The 11,193-nt window shown below is 40.8% G+C and overlaps 1 non-coding gene across 1 annotated transcript; it reads left to right on the forward strand.

The window, feature by feature from the left end:
* The first annotated feature begins 1,835 nt into the window (after nt 1–1,835).
* LOC127690299 (small nucleolar RNA SNORD50) lies at nt 1,836–1,907 on the forward strand. Its single transcript, XR_007979027.1, has one exon. It is a non-coding gene; the product is annotated as a small nucleolar RNA SNORD50 (small nucleolar RNA).
* The last annotated feature ends 9,286 nt before the right edge of the window (nt 1,908–11,193 follow it).

An 11,193-nucleotide genomic window follows, 5' to 3' on the forward strand; every position in this document is an offset into this window, starting at 1 on the left:
GATCTCCTTGTGCTCAGCCAGGCTAGCCTCATTTGTGAGCTCCAGATCAGTAAGAGACCCGTCCTCAAAGGAAAAAAAATGGTGTTCGTGGGACAACACTTAAGGCTGTCCTTCATCTTCCACATACATGTGCATACATGAGCAGGGCTGCTTGGTTTCACCTGCATAGTCTGTCCTCCAAGGTCCCTTCAGAGGTGCCCCTGACACCTGGGTTGGAGTTAGGGTGAGGTCAATGCCACTCCTAGCCACCAACCATCTGTGCCAACCAACTAGGCTGGAAGTTGGAGGAGACCTCAAAACCAATTGCTGTTGTTCCTTTGAATTCTGGTGCCACTCCCACTCCACATCAAGCTGAGTGGGTCGCCAGACTTGGAATACACAGGTGGTGTGGAGCCTGCTGGAGTGAGCACAGAACCGAATAGGCACTTGGAAGGCGATCACCATGCCCCGGAATGCCCTGGAGGAAAAGACCACTGAGCACACCTCCAGGCATTGCTCCAGGAAAGGCTACGCCCCATGTGTTCTTTTGTCTAATCAGTGCTAGAGAGAGAGGCAGCCTTGTTTTCCCTCCACTGAAGGTATAATGGGAGCTGCTTGGAAAGCTGAGCATTCCTTCTTTTCTGTAGGTGTTTGGTTTAAGCGCCTGGATGACCAACCGAAATGTGGGCATGCAGAGTGAATTTAGAGGCTCCGGGTCTGTGGAGCAGGGTACCCATGGAAACTTCCTAGGGGAAATGTGCACCAGCAAAAGAGATTTCAGGACTGAAGCATAGGCCTTGGGGAGATTGGGACTGGACAGCCTGGTTGAAGGCTGCTTGCTTTCTGGTTCCTTGGTCGCACCTTGGGTGGGTTCTTACACAGCAGGATTTGCAGAAAAATATTCTAGGCCTTTTGTGCTATTCAGAAGGTACTGGTGACACCCAAGAGAAACCCGATTATATGCACAAGGATCCTCTCACCTGAACAATGGCGACATCATTCCTTGCATGGTTGAAACAGTTGCAAAACGATGCCCATGTAAGGGCGATATAGCATAGTTTTCTAATTGAAGTATTAGAGCAATAGGAAGTGGTGTGTGATTCTTAGAATTTGTTTCTTTTCCTTAGATGGAGGGGAGTCCATAGCATCCAAGAGAATTCGTAACAGAAAGTGACTTGATTAAAACCTGAGTCTTTTCAAAGGTGTGTAAGAAACCTAGATTTATATTTTTGTCAGAATACATTTTTACCATTGTGAAACAGAATCAGATTCCTGTAAATGTTTTCTGAAATAGTGCTGGTAAACCAAAGCCAACCAACTACTCTTGCCTTTTCAATTTGATGACTGTAGTGAATGCATAGGGTACAAATTAAAGTTGTGGGACATACCTGGTCTGAACAGTGATGAACTATATCCCGAAGTTGATGACCTGAAGACAGATACAGCTTCTGAGAGAAGACCATTGTGCTTAAGTGAATTGGTCTTGTTTAGTCTTTTTATGCGGTTCATATTAATACTGTGTCATGGTACTTATTTCTTTCTGCCAGCAGGGAATGCCAACTCATTGGGATGCTTATGGCCTGTAAAGATTCTAGAGCAGGAGTGCATGTGAGTGCTGCTCTGTTTTGCATTCTGGTCAAAATTTTTTTTGTTTGTTTTAAAGATTTATTTATTATTATATGTAAGTACACTGAAGCTATCTTCAGCCCCACCAGAAGAGGGCATCAGATCTGTGTAAGGATGGCTGTGAGTCACCATGTGGTTGCTGGTGTTTGAACTCAGGACCTTTGGAAGAGCAGTTGGTGCTTTTCCCCACTGAGACATCTTTCCAGCCCTGTAGTTAATGAAGTTGATCTAGTCTATGATGATTCTATCCCGAACCTGAATTCCTGTTGAAAAAGCACAATTATGGATGCATCTTCTGAGACGGACCATTACAAAGGTCTGTTGTGTTCTGTTTTAATTTTGGCAGTAATGTAATGCCTGTGATTCTTTGTATTTTATTTTTAGAACCAGTGACACAAGAATGAAAACCAGATGTGGTAAACATCCAGAAAAGGAACAGACAAGAAGAAAATGTACAGTATTAGTCCTGGGATGTTTGAGATAGGATCTCCATGGCCCTGGCTGTCCCTGTTAATCTGTCTAGTGATCAGGACAGCATCTGGTATGGCCTGCAGAGTTGACTCTTGTACATTTTTTGTGGGCTGTATGTAAATGGATTGTTTTTCCAATCCATTGACAGTGCTCTGTTCTGTGAAGGTTGTGGTGAGCTGACACAGCTGTACTGACTGAGAAGAGTGAATGCAATCACGACCTTAAAGCAGTAGGTCACCATCTCAGTGATTGTAAACTTGATCACGATCTATTTCCTTAGGCATCCACAGTGGATATTTGGGAGTGCTGCAACCAACATCCAGTTGCAGATATTTCTCCAATTCAGTTTTTGTCAGAAGACTAACCAGAGTGCCTTGGTACATGTTCCATGTCCATGGTAATTGAGTTTTCAGAGTTAGGGTGCTAAGTGCACTAATGTCAGTCTCCTAACTACCATGATTGTACACATTATCAGGTTTCCCTGTGAAATTGTCAAACAATGATTTCATCACATTTGTCCAGCCCTCCCTACCCCTTTCTTAATTTTAAGACAGGGTTTCTCTTTGACTGGTTTGTCTTTATTCCACCTGCCTCTGCTTCCCAAGTCCTAAGACTAAATGGGCTTTACTTTCTAAATTACTAACTGCTGCATACTTACATTTTACTTTGTGATAGTTAACAAGGGTTAAACTTGTTTTTTTTTTGTTTTTGTTTTTTTGTCAACAGTATCTCAAAATTGTTCTGATACTCAACTATAGAGATAGCCTCAGTTTAGATTAAAGAAAAAACCACCATGCATACCCTTAGAATATGGTAAAATTGCCTGACTTCAATTCTTTGCTAGCCTGTACACTGGTTATGGATAAATTCTTCTAGTATGCTGTTGCTTTGTGGTAACACTTTTCAAGACAGTTCTCAGTATCCCTGACTATCTGAACTCTGGACTAGGCTGATCTTGAACTCGATCCTCCTGCCTCCCAAATGCTTGGTTTAAAAGCATGTCAGCCCACCCCTCTACCTAGTTGATCATTAAATTCAAGGTCTTCAAATGAATTTTCACACTAAGCAAGAGGAATCTAGTTTGAGTTTTTTCCCCCATACATGTTAAGTTTTCCTGGTACCATTGGTGAACACTTGCTACATTTGAAAAATGAGTTTTCTGTAAATACGTAATTCTTGATGGGTTCTCTACTTTGGGTGCAGTTGAATGTCTAGTCGGGTAGCTTATTTTTTTAGGATGTTAGGATTCCATTTGATACTGTGCTTTTTTTTTTTTAATTTTGCCTTATTCCTATGTTCTGCTCTGCTGAATCACATGTTATTTGTTGTATGTCACTTTTTTTACTTGAAGAAATATTAATCTCCCTTTTGATTTCATTCTTGGTTCTTTGGCTATTCAAGAGTAACTGAATTTCCATGGAAAGTGAAGACTAAGGTAGGAAGATCACGTGAAACCAGGCAAAGGTTAATTAATTGATAAATTTCGTAGACCCTGAACACAGCTTTAGTTTCAGTAGAAGTAGATGGATCTTGGCTTTCCAAGGCCAGTCTACAGGGCAGGTTTCAGGACAGGGCTACACAGGGAAACACATGTTGGGTTGTGACGGGGAAATGAAAGGCTTGTTGACCTTTAATCAAGCTGACAAAGGTAAAAGTGAGCCAGGGTTAGGAACTAAAATTATTTTAACACTTAATCAAATTCTTTTTCTTTTCTCTTATGTTTTCTTGTTATTTATTTATTTTTTAGACAGTAGTTCTCTGTTTATCCCTGTTTGTCCAAGAATTCTGTAGACCAGGCTGCCCTTAAACTCAGATCCCCCTCTTCCCAAGTGCTGGGATTAAAAGAATGTGTCACCACAGCTCAGCCCTCTAATTTTCACTCTAATTCAAGGTCTTAATGCTTAGCCATTTATTCTATAGTTTTAGTAATTAGTAGGAGGAATCAAGTTTGTTTTCCCCCTGTAGATGTTGTTTTCCTGCTATTATTGATGAGATGGAGTTAATTTCTTCACAGGAAATCTTGCTACCTTTGAAAAATAAGTTGGCTGTACATATGCAGGTCTTTATGCAGTTCTGTACCATGTTTGAGTTCAATTGAATGTCTAGTCAGGTAGTCTCTAGCTTATTTTTACAATGACAACCACAGTCTCTTGGTTTGAGTTGTTATTTACTTATTCCTATTTCTTTAGGATGTTAAAACGGTTTTCATTTGAAACTCTGCAGCTTTTTGGCTTTGTGTTTCTATGTGTATGTTGATTTCTGTGAGCTCTAGTACTGCTTTTGCTGTATCACATGTTATTTGTTGTTTCCTTTTTATTTATTTGAAGAAATATGAATTTCCTTTTGATTTCATCCTTGATTCATTGGCTATTCAAGAGTAACTGAGGACTGGAGACATGGCTTCAGCTTTTTAATAGCACTGACTGCTCTTCCAGAGTTCCTGAGTTCAATTCCCAGCAATGACCATAATGGCTTACAACCATCTTTAATGGGATTTGATACCTTCTTCTCGTGTGTCTGAAGATTACTACAGTGTACTCATATATAGAAAATGAATAAGTACATTTTTGAAAAATGAGAAGTAACTGAATTTCCATGGAAAATGGGGGATGCCACTCAGGAAGCAGGAAGATCACTTGAGCCCAGTCAAAGTTCCTTAACTGGTAAATCTCATAGACCCAGAACAGGGTCAGATGATGTAAATTATTTGAAAAACAAAGCTGGTGTGGCACACACCTTTAGCCTCAGCAGAGGCAGGTGGTCCTCTGAGCTCTAAGGCCAGTCTACAGAGCAAACTTCAGGACAGAACTACTCAGAGAAACCCGTTAGAATGGTTGTCTAAGAAATTTAAGGTTTGTTGATCTTTTATTCAATCTGGCAACAGTTAAAAGCAAAGCAGTGTTGTGAAATGGTTTGAGCTTTAAGCTGCTGACCTCTTTCTGCAGTTCCTTCTGCTTATTTCCTTGCCTTCTGATGTGTGTTTTAATATATTTGTTTTATATAGTCCAAGTTATTATGTATTTTATTATTAAAGAGTACTAGTCTGCTAAGGAGCACAGAGATAAACCATGTCTCTATTTTCTTCGTAAATATATGTCCAGGATACTGAATAAAACCAAAAGAAACCTTACAGAAATAGAAAACACAAGTGAAGATTTTCTATATTGGTTGATTACTTTGGAAGAACACCTCACTGTTTAGACCTGCAGCTCACTTGGACCAAGCTGGCCTTAGGATTTTATGGCAATCCTGCTTCCCAACCGTAGATTATAGGTAGGTGTCACCATGCCAGCCAGAGAAGCCTTCCTATTAAAGGATTAAACAGATGGATTCCAAACCAGTTGAACTTTAGGAAGCATACAACTAGGCTTAAGGGACTGCATGAATAAAGCATGGTATGGTTTCAGATGTATTTGTGATACAATGGGATCTTGGTATTAATGGGATGGGAAAAATGGAATGCAAGATAAAGCTGTATGCTAAGTAAATTGTAGTTTCTGAGCAGATGGGTTCAAATTGTAATGCATTTTCAGTAAGAAACTCTGATGAGAATTTGATGTGTTCATTATGCATTGAAGGAGGAACGTGGTCAGTTTTATAGGGAAGGGAGTAAGGGTGTTATGTGTATGTATGCAATTGCCCTTTTAGGCCAGAAGTGGGTGTTGGATCTGATGCTAGATTTCAGCTGCTATGAGGGAGCTGGGTCCTGAAAGCAGTAAACACATTTAACTTACTTGTACTTGGGGAGCCAACTTAACAATGATTGGGGCGCCATTCCCATCATTGACCTGGACATGAGACAAGTCCATACAAGGCATAGTTTTAGTGGGAAATTAGTTTCCATTCAATTTACTAACTCAAACCTTTTAATATGCACTGGATGCCACTTTTGACTAATCCTCCTAATTTACAAGTCTGACTGAATAATTCTTTTTGTTAATAAAGGGCTTATACTAGTTATCATCCCTGACCTCTAGCGTGTTAAGGAACTTACCTGAGAGTTCAATAGAGACTCAAGTCTTAAAAAATTGGGGTGGGGGTCTGGGGCTGGAGAGATGGCTGCAGTTCAAAGAACCTGGGTATTGACAGTGCACACCTTTAATCCAGGTATTCTTGGTTCCAGCCTCACACAGTCCCTCCCCCTAACACCACTCACTTCATTTGAGAGGGTGAAGATTCTCCCATTCTTAATATCCCAGAGATGGTTCAGTGTCACACCAGCTCCAGTGTCGTCTTTGTGACATGACATTAGTCATCACAGCAGATGGGAGATATGTGTCCTTTGGGGCTAGGTTTCCTGGACACCTCTGGCAGAGTGCCCACCCCTGGCCTCGAGAAGGGTCTTGATGTGCTCCAAAGGCAATGCGCCCTGAGTTTTGGGTTCTGCACTGTGTCTTTCTTCGCATTATTCTTATTTTTTTATATACCACAATCCCAGCAACAAGTTGGTTAATTGATAAAGGAGGATTTGATGTTCCAATAGAAGGAAAAGAGGATGTGGTGATTATGCCTCCTGTTCCCAGTCCTGAACTCAGTGAACTCAAGATGAACCTTAGTGAAAGAAGACTTTGCAACATTTCTCATTAGGGCCCCCCTTTATTACTAGCCTTAGCAAAAGTAGTAAGAAAAGAAAAGGAGACATTAGTGGATGTTATGAATAGGTTACAACAGGAAGAACACAGTATGGGAAAATAGAGGACTACTGATGAGCCATTGCCTTATCCAGGTGCTTATGATAAAGAAGGCAACAGATGGGTAAAAATATTGGAGGACAAAAGGTCATATATTATTTCTTAAATTATATGGATAGATTAGCTCAAGCCAGACCACCTTAGTATTTGTTGTCCAAGGCAGTACAGAGAGCTCGTGTAAAGAAAGTGTATTCATTTCTAAGATATTCTGAATTTTGGTGGCAGTACGTAGGAATGGGTAGAAAAAGGTTTATGACATACAAATTGGCCTGAATGTATAGGTTCTTCTATTGATTAATAATGAAACTTCAGTGAATAACCACAAGTTAGATTCTAAAGCCACATGTCTTAAGAATCATGACCATAGTCTGCTTTTGACCATGGATCACAGGGCAAGAGTTCCTATGGGCACCATGCCATGTCTACTTACTGTTCCAATTAAGATGGAAATGTACCTTGCTTAGTAACTGTTTGAATGTTCCTGGAGGTGTGCCAACCTTGATCTGTTCCTTGTTGCTGTATTATAAAAATGCCTTGCTAATAAGTAAAGTTGTAGCAGATTCAAACCATGTCTGGTGTGTCTGTCTGGCATTACCTCGCTGCACCTGTGCCCTCCTGAGTACCAAAGCCCTGGTTCTCCCATGGTCATCACTTCCGTGGCTGGGACAGTCTGTGGCAGGTGGCGCCTCAATAGGGACTCTTTGGAGAGATAATGTCTTTCCCCTCTTTTCCTTTTTTTTTTTTTTTAAAGGTAATGGGTCAGCTCTTGCCAAGAATCTGCAGGTCTGCCGATAAAGGATCATTGGTTAAGTGCAAGTAATGGTGAGGTAATATGGCACAATCTGAGTCAAAGCAGGAATGAATGTCCCTTTCGGTTTTTAAACATATGATAGCCAGTAAAGGTTTAAAGGTCTTGATACTTATGTGGCTCAAACAAGGCATAAATAGAATGATGCCTCCTTCAGAAGGTACTGGGATACTTCTTAAGCAATTAACTTGGTAAAATGCAAACACTTTGTGCCAAGACCTTACAAGGCCCATTTGAAAGACAGGAACAGTGCAGGACTTCATAAAAGCCTGAGTAGATGCCTCACGAGCCGTAGTGCAAGGAATGGCCTACACTTCAGGTATGAAAGGTCAGAAGTTCAGCACCTGTGTTAAGCAAACATATGGATGAGGAAGAAATTCCTCTGACCTCACTTGTTATAAGTGTGGAAAGAAAGGACATATGCCAAGACAGTGTCCTGGAGAAAATAGTGGGGGTAACAAGAAAAGAGGACCTCTTCCAGGAGTGTGCTCTCGATGCTGGAAAAGCAAGCATTGGAAACATGAATGTAAATCCAAGATGCACAAGGATGGAACACCCCTTACAGGGGAGAAGAGGGAGGAAAACTCAAAAAATTAGGTCAGGGGCAACCTCTCAGCTCCGAAGTTGAAAGAGAGGACTGAGATAACACTACTAAACAAAAGTGTGCCCTCAACCCTGAGGCACCAGAATTTACTATTCATGATCTGCCTAAAGCTACTCGCAGGTAGTGCTGGGTTAGATCTAGCTTCCTACAAGGATGTCATTCTGTCATCCTGGGAAGGAGTTACCTAAATCCCAACCTTGGTGATAGGAACATAACCACAAGGAATAGTGGGACTTATAATTGGGCATAGTTCAAACTATAAAAGGAATTTTGAAGTATTGCCAGGAGTGATTGATGGAGACAGCACCAGAGACATAAATGCGATAAGACCTTTGAAGGAAACAGTACAGATACATAAAGGACAGAGAATAGCACAACATCTCTTGTTGCCATATCTTAAATTACCTAACCCTGTGTTAAAAGCAAATAAGGGGACAAGGACAGTTTGGATCTACTGTTGTAGTAGCCTGGGTCCAAGATATTGGGGCCCAGAGACCTTTTAAGATGGTAAGGATTAATGGAAGATTGCTTCAGGGTCTCTTAGACACTGGAGCTGATGGAACCTGCTTAGCAGGAAAAGATTGACCTTCTGCTTGGTCTTGTCAGAGGACTTCCTCTTCCTTGTTAGGATTGGGAATGGCCTCGAATGTAGCTCAGAGTTCCAACCTCCTTAGATGGGAGTTGTAAGGTAAAACAGGAATGATTCAGCCTTATTCCTTTCCCTCTCTTCCTTTCTCTTTATGGGGAAGAGACATTATGGAAGACATGGATCTTAAATTGGTATCATCTGATAATTTGAATGATTAGCATTTTTCATAGGGGCCACTGGGAGCTTGCTACATGCAGATAAAATAAGGTGGAAATCAGAAGAGCCTGTGTGGCTCAATCAGTGGCCCCTGACAGAAGAAAAAATACAGGCTATAGAACAATTGGTGCAAGAACAATTAGACAAAGGATGTACAGAGCCATATTGGGGCAGTCATGCACATGGTTTGAATTTGATGTTGGTCAAGGACAATCACTGGCTTCCAGCAGGAATTTGCCCTGAGGACATAATAGGGAAGTAGGTTAAAGAAGGAATTTTTATCCTAGGGTAGAGAAGCTCAGTGAAGGTTAAGCTCATTGTTCCTCCAGGTCTAGGAATTCCTGAATTAAGCAGGTGACCCACCCAGCTGCCGGAACTCAGCCCAGAGTCTGGGGGAAAGGGTTTGCCCTAACTGTTGAAAGGTCTGACCGACATTTAAATTTTGGCCTTGATCAGGGAAACATTGTCCTGGCCCTCCTTTCTTTTCACCCCTCCCTCATCCATCCCTCAGCTTCTGTTCCAGCAACCCAGTTCATAATAGCTGCATGCAGCTATAGAATACAACAAAGGGATATATTGAAGAAAGCACTAGCCCTTGAAATACACTAATCTTTGTGATAAAGAGAAAAATCAGGGAAATGGAGACTGTTAGAAGATCTGAGAGCAGTTAATGCAACTATGATAGATATGGGTTCTCTGCAGCCAGGACTTCCCTCTCCTGTGGCAGTGCCTAAAGCTTGGAATATAATCGTAATTGATTTACAAGAATGCTTTTTTACCATAAAATTACATCCTGAGGACTGTAAAAGGTTTGCATTTAGTGTTCCATCAGTTAATCTAAGAAGACTATATAGAAGATTGTCCTGACCCACAGGACAGTCAACAGGGTCCCTGGACCACCTAGGAGAGGATGAGAGATGAGAGAGACAGACAGCAAGATAGTATTCTGATCAAGCTGTCAAACTTTATTGTTTTACCCTCTGCAATATAAAAGAAAGCAAGCAAGATGTAGGGAAGGAGTATGAGGGAACAAACATTGTCTCTGGGGAACAGCCTCTCAAGGGCGCACGCAGTGTCTCTAAACATTGTCTCTAGGAAGTAGGAATCTTCTCTCAGAATCTCATGACAAAGCTGGCTTGGGCTTCAAGGAAGCTGGCAAACAAAAATGGTTCTGAGGAAGTGAAATGGAAAGAGATTGTTATAGTAACCTAACTGCAGGTGAGCTCTGCTTGTTCTAACCAACGTGAGCTCTATAACTGCTGACCAACTTGATATTTGCAAAGCTGAAAGCTAATATTTTTCCTTCTAAAGGCAGGCTTGAGTATGTAAGATGACTGAAAGGACCTTTTGAGATGTAAGTGAGAATGGCTCCTAGCAGAAGATATCATTGGAAAGTTCTCCCTCAGGGTATGAAAAATAGTTCTACATTGTGTCAAAAGTTTGTAGATCAGGCTTTAATCAAAGTTAGAGAACAATATTCAGATGTGTATTTGATTCATTACATGGATGATATATTGATAGCTCATCCTTCTAAGGAAATGACTGATCAGATTCTAGAATATACTATTGAATAACTGACAACATTTGGCCTAGTTATTGCTCCAGATAAAGTTCAAAAGAATAGACCTTTGAATTGTTTAGGACAATTAATATGTAATGATTTTATCAGTCCACAAAAGGTGTCTATAAGAATGGATAAATTACAAACACTAAATGAATTTCAAAAATTATTGGAGACTATTAATTGGATAAAACCGTATTTAAAATTCACAACAGGAGAATTAAGTCCTCTGTTTCAGCTACTACAAGGGGAAGCTGATCCAAAATCCCTTTGTGTTATGACACTAGAATCTATTAAATCACTAGCTCTGGTAGAAGAACAATTAAATAAAGCAAGAGTGAAATAAATTTTATATAATAAGGAATGGGATTTAATTATATTTAGAACACCCTATACTCCCACTGGATGTCTATGGTAAGCAGGGATTTTGGAATGGATTCATTTACCTCATATGCAACCAAAGGTGCTGGCCTCCTATCCTTTTATATGCCCACTCTTTTGGGGGGGTGGGATTTGGTTTTTTTAGAGACAGGGTTTCTCTGTATAGCCCTGGCTGTCCTGGAACTCACTCTGTAGACCAGGCTGGCTCGAACTCAAAAATCTGCCTGCCTCTGCCTCCCAGAGTTCTGGGATTTCAGGTGTGTGCCA

Source organism: Apodemus sylvaticus, chromosome 7, assembly GCF_947179515.1.
Source record: "Apodemus sylvaticus chromosome 7, mApoSyl1.1, whole genome shotgun sequence".
Taxonomy (NCBI): Eukaryota; Metazoa; Chordata; class Mammalia; order Rodentia; family Muridae; genus Apodemus; species Apodemus sylvaticus.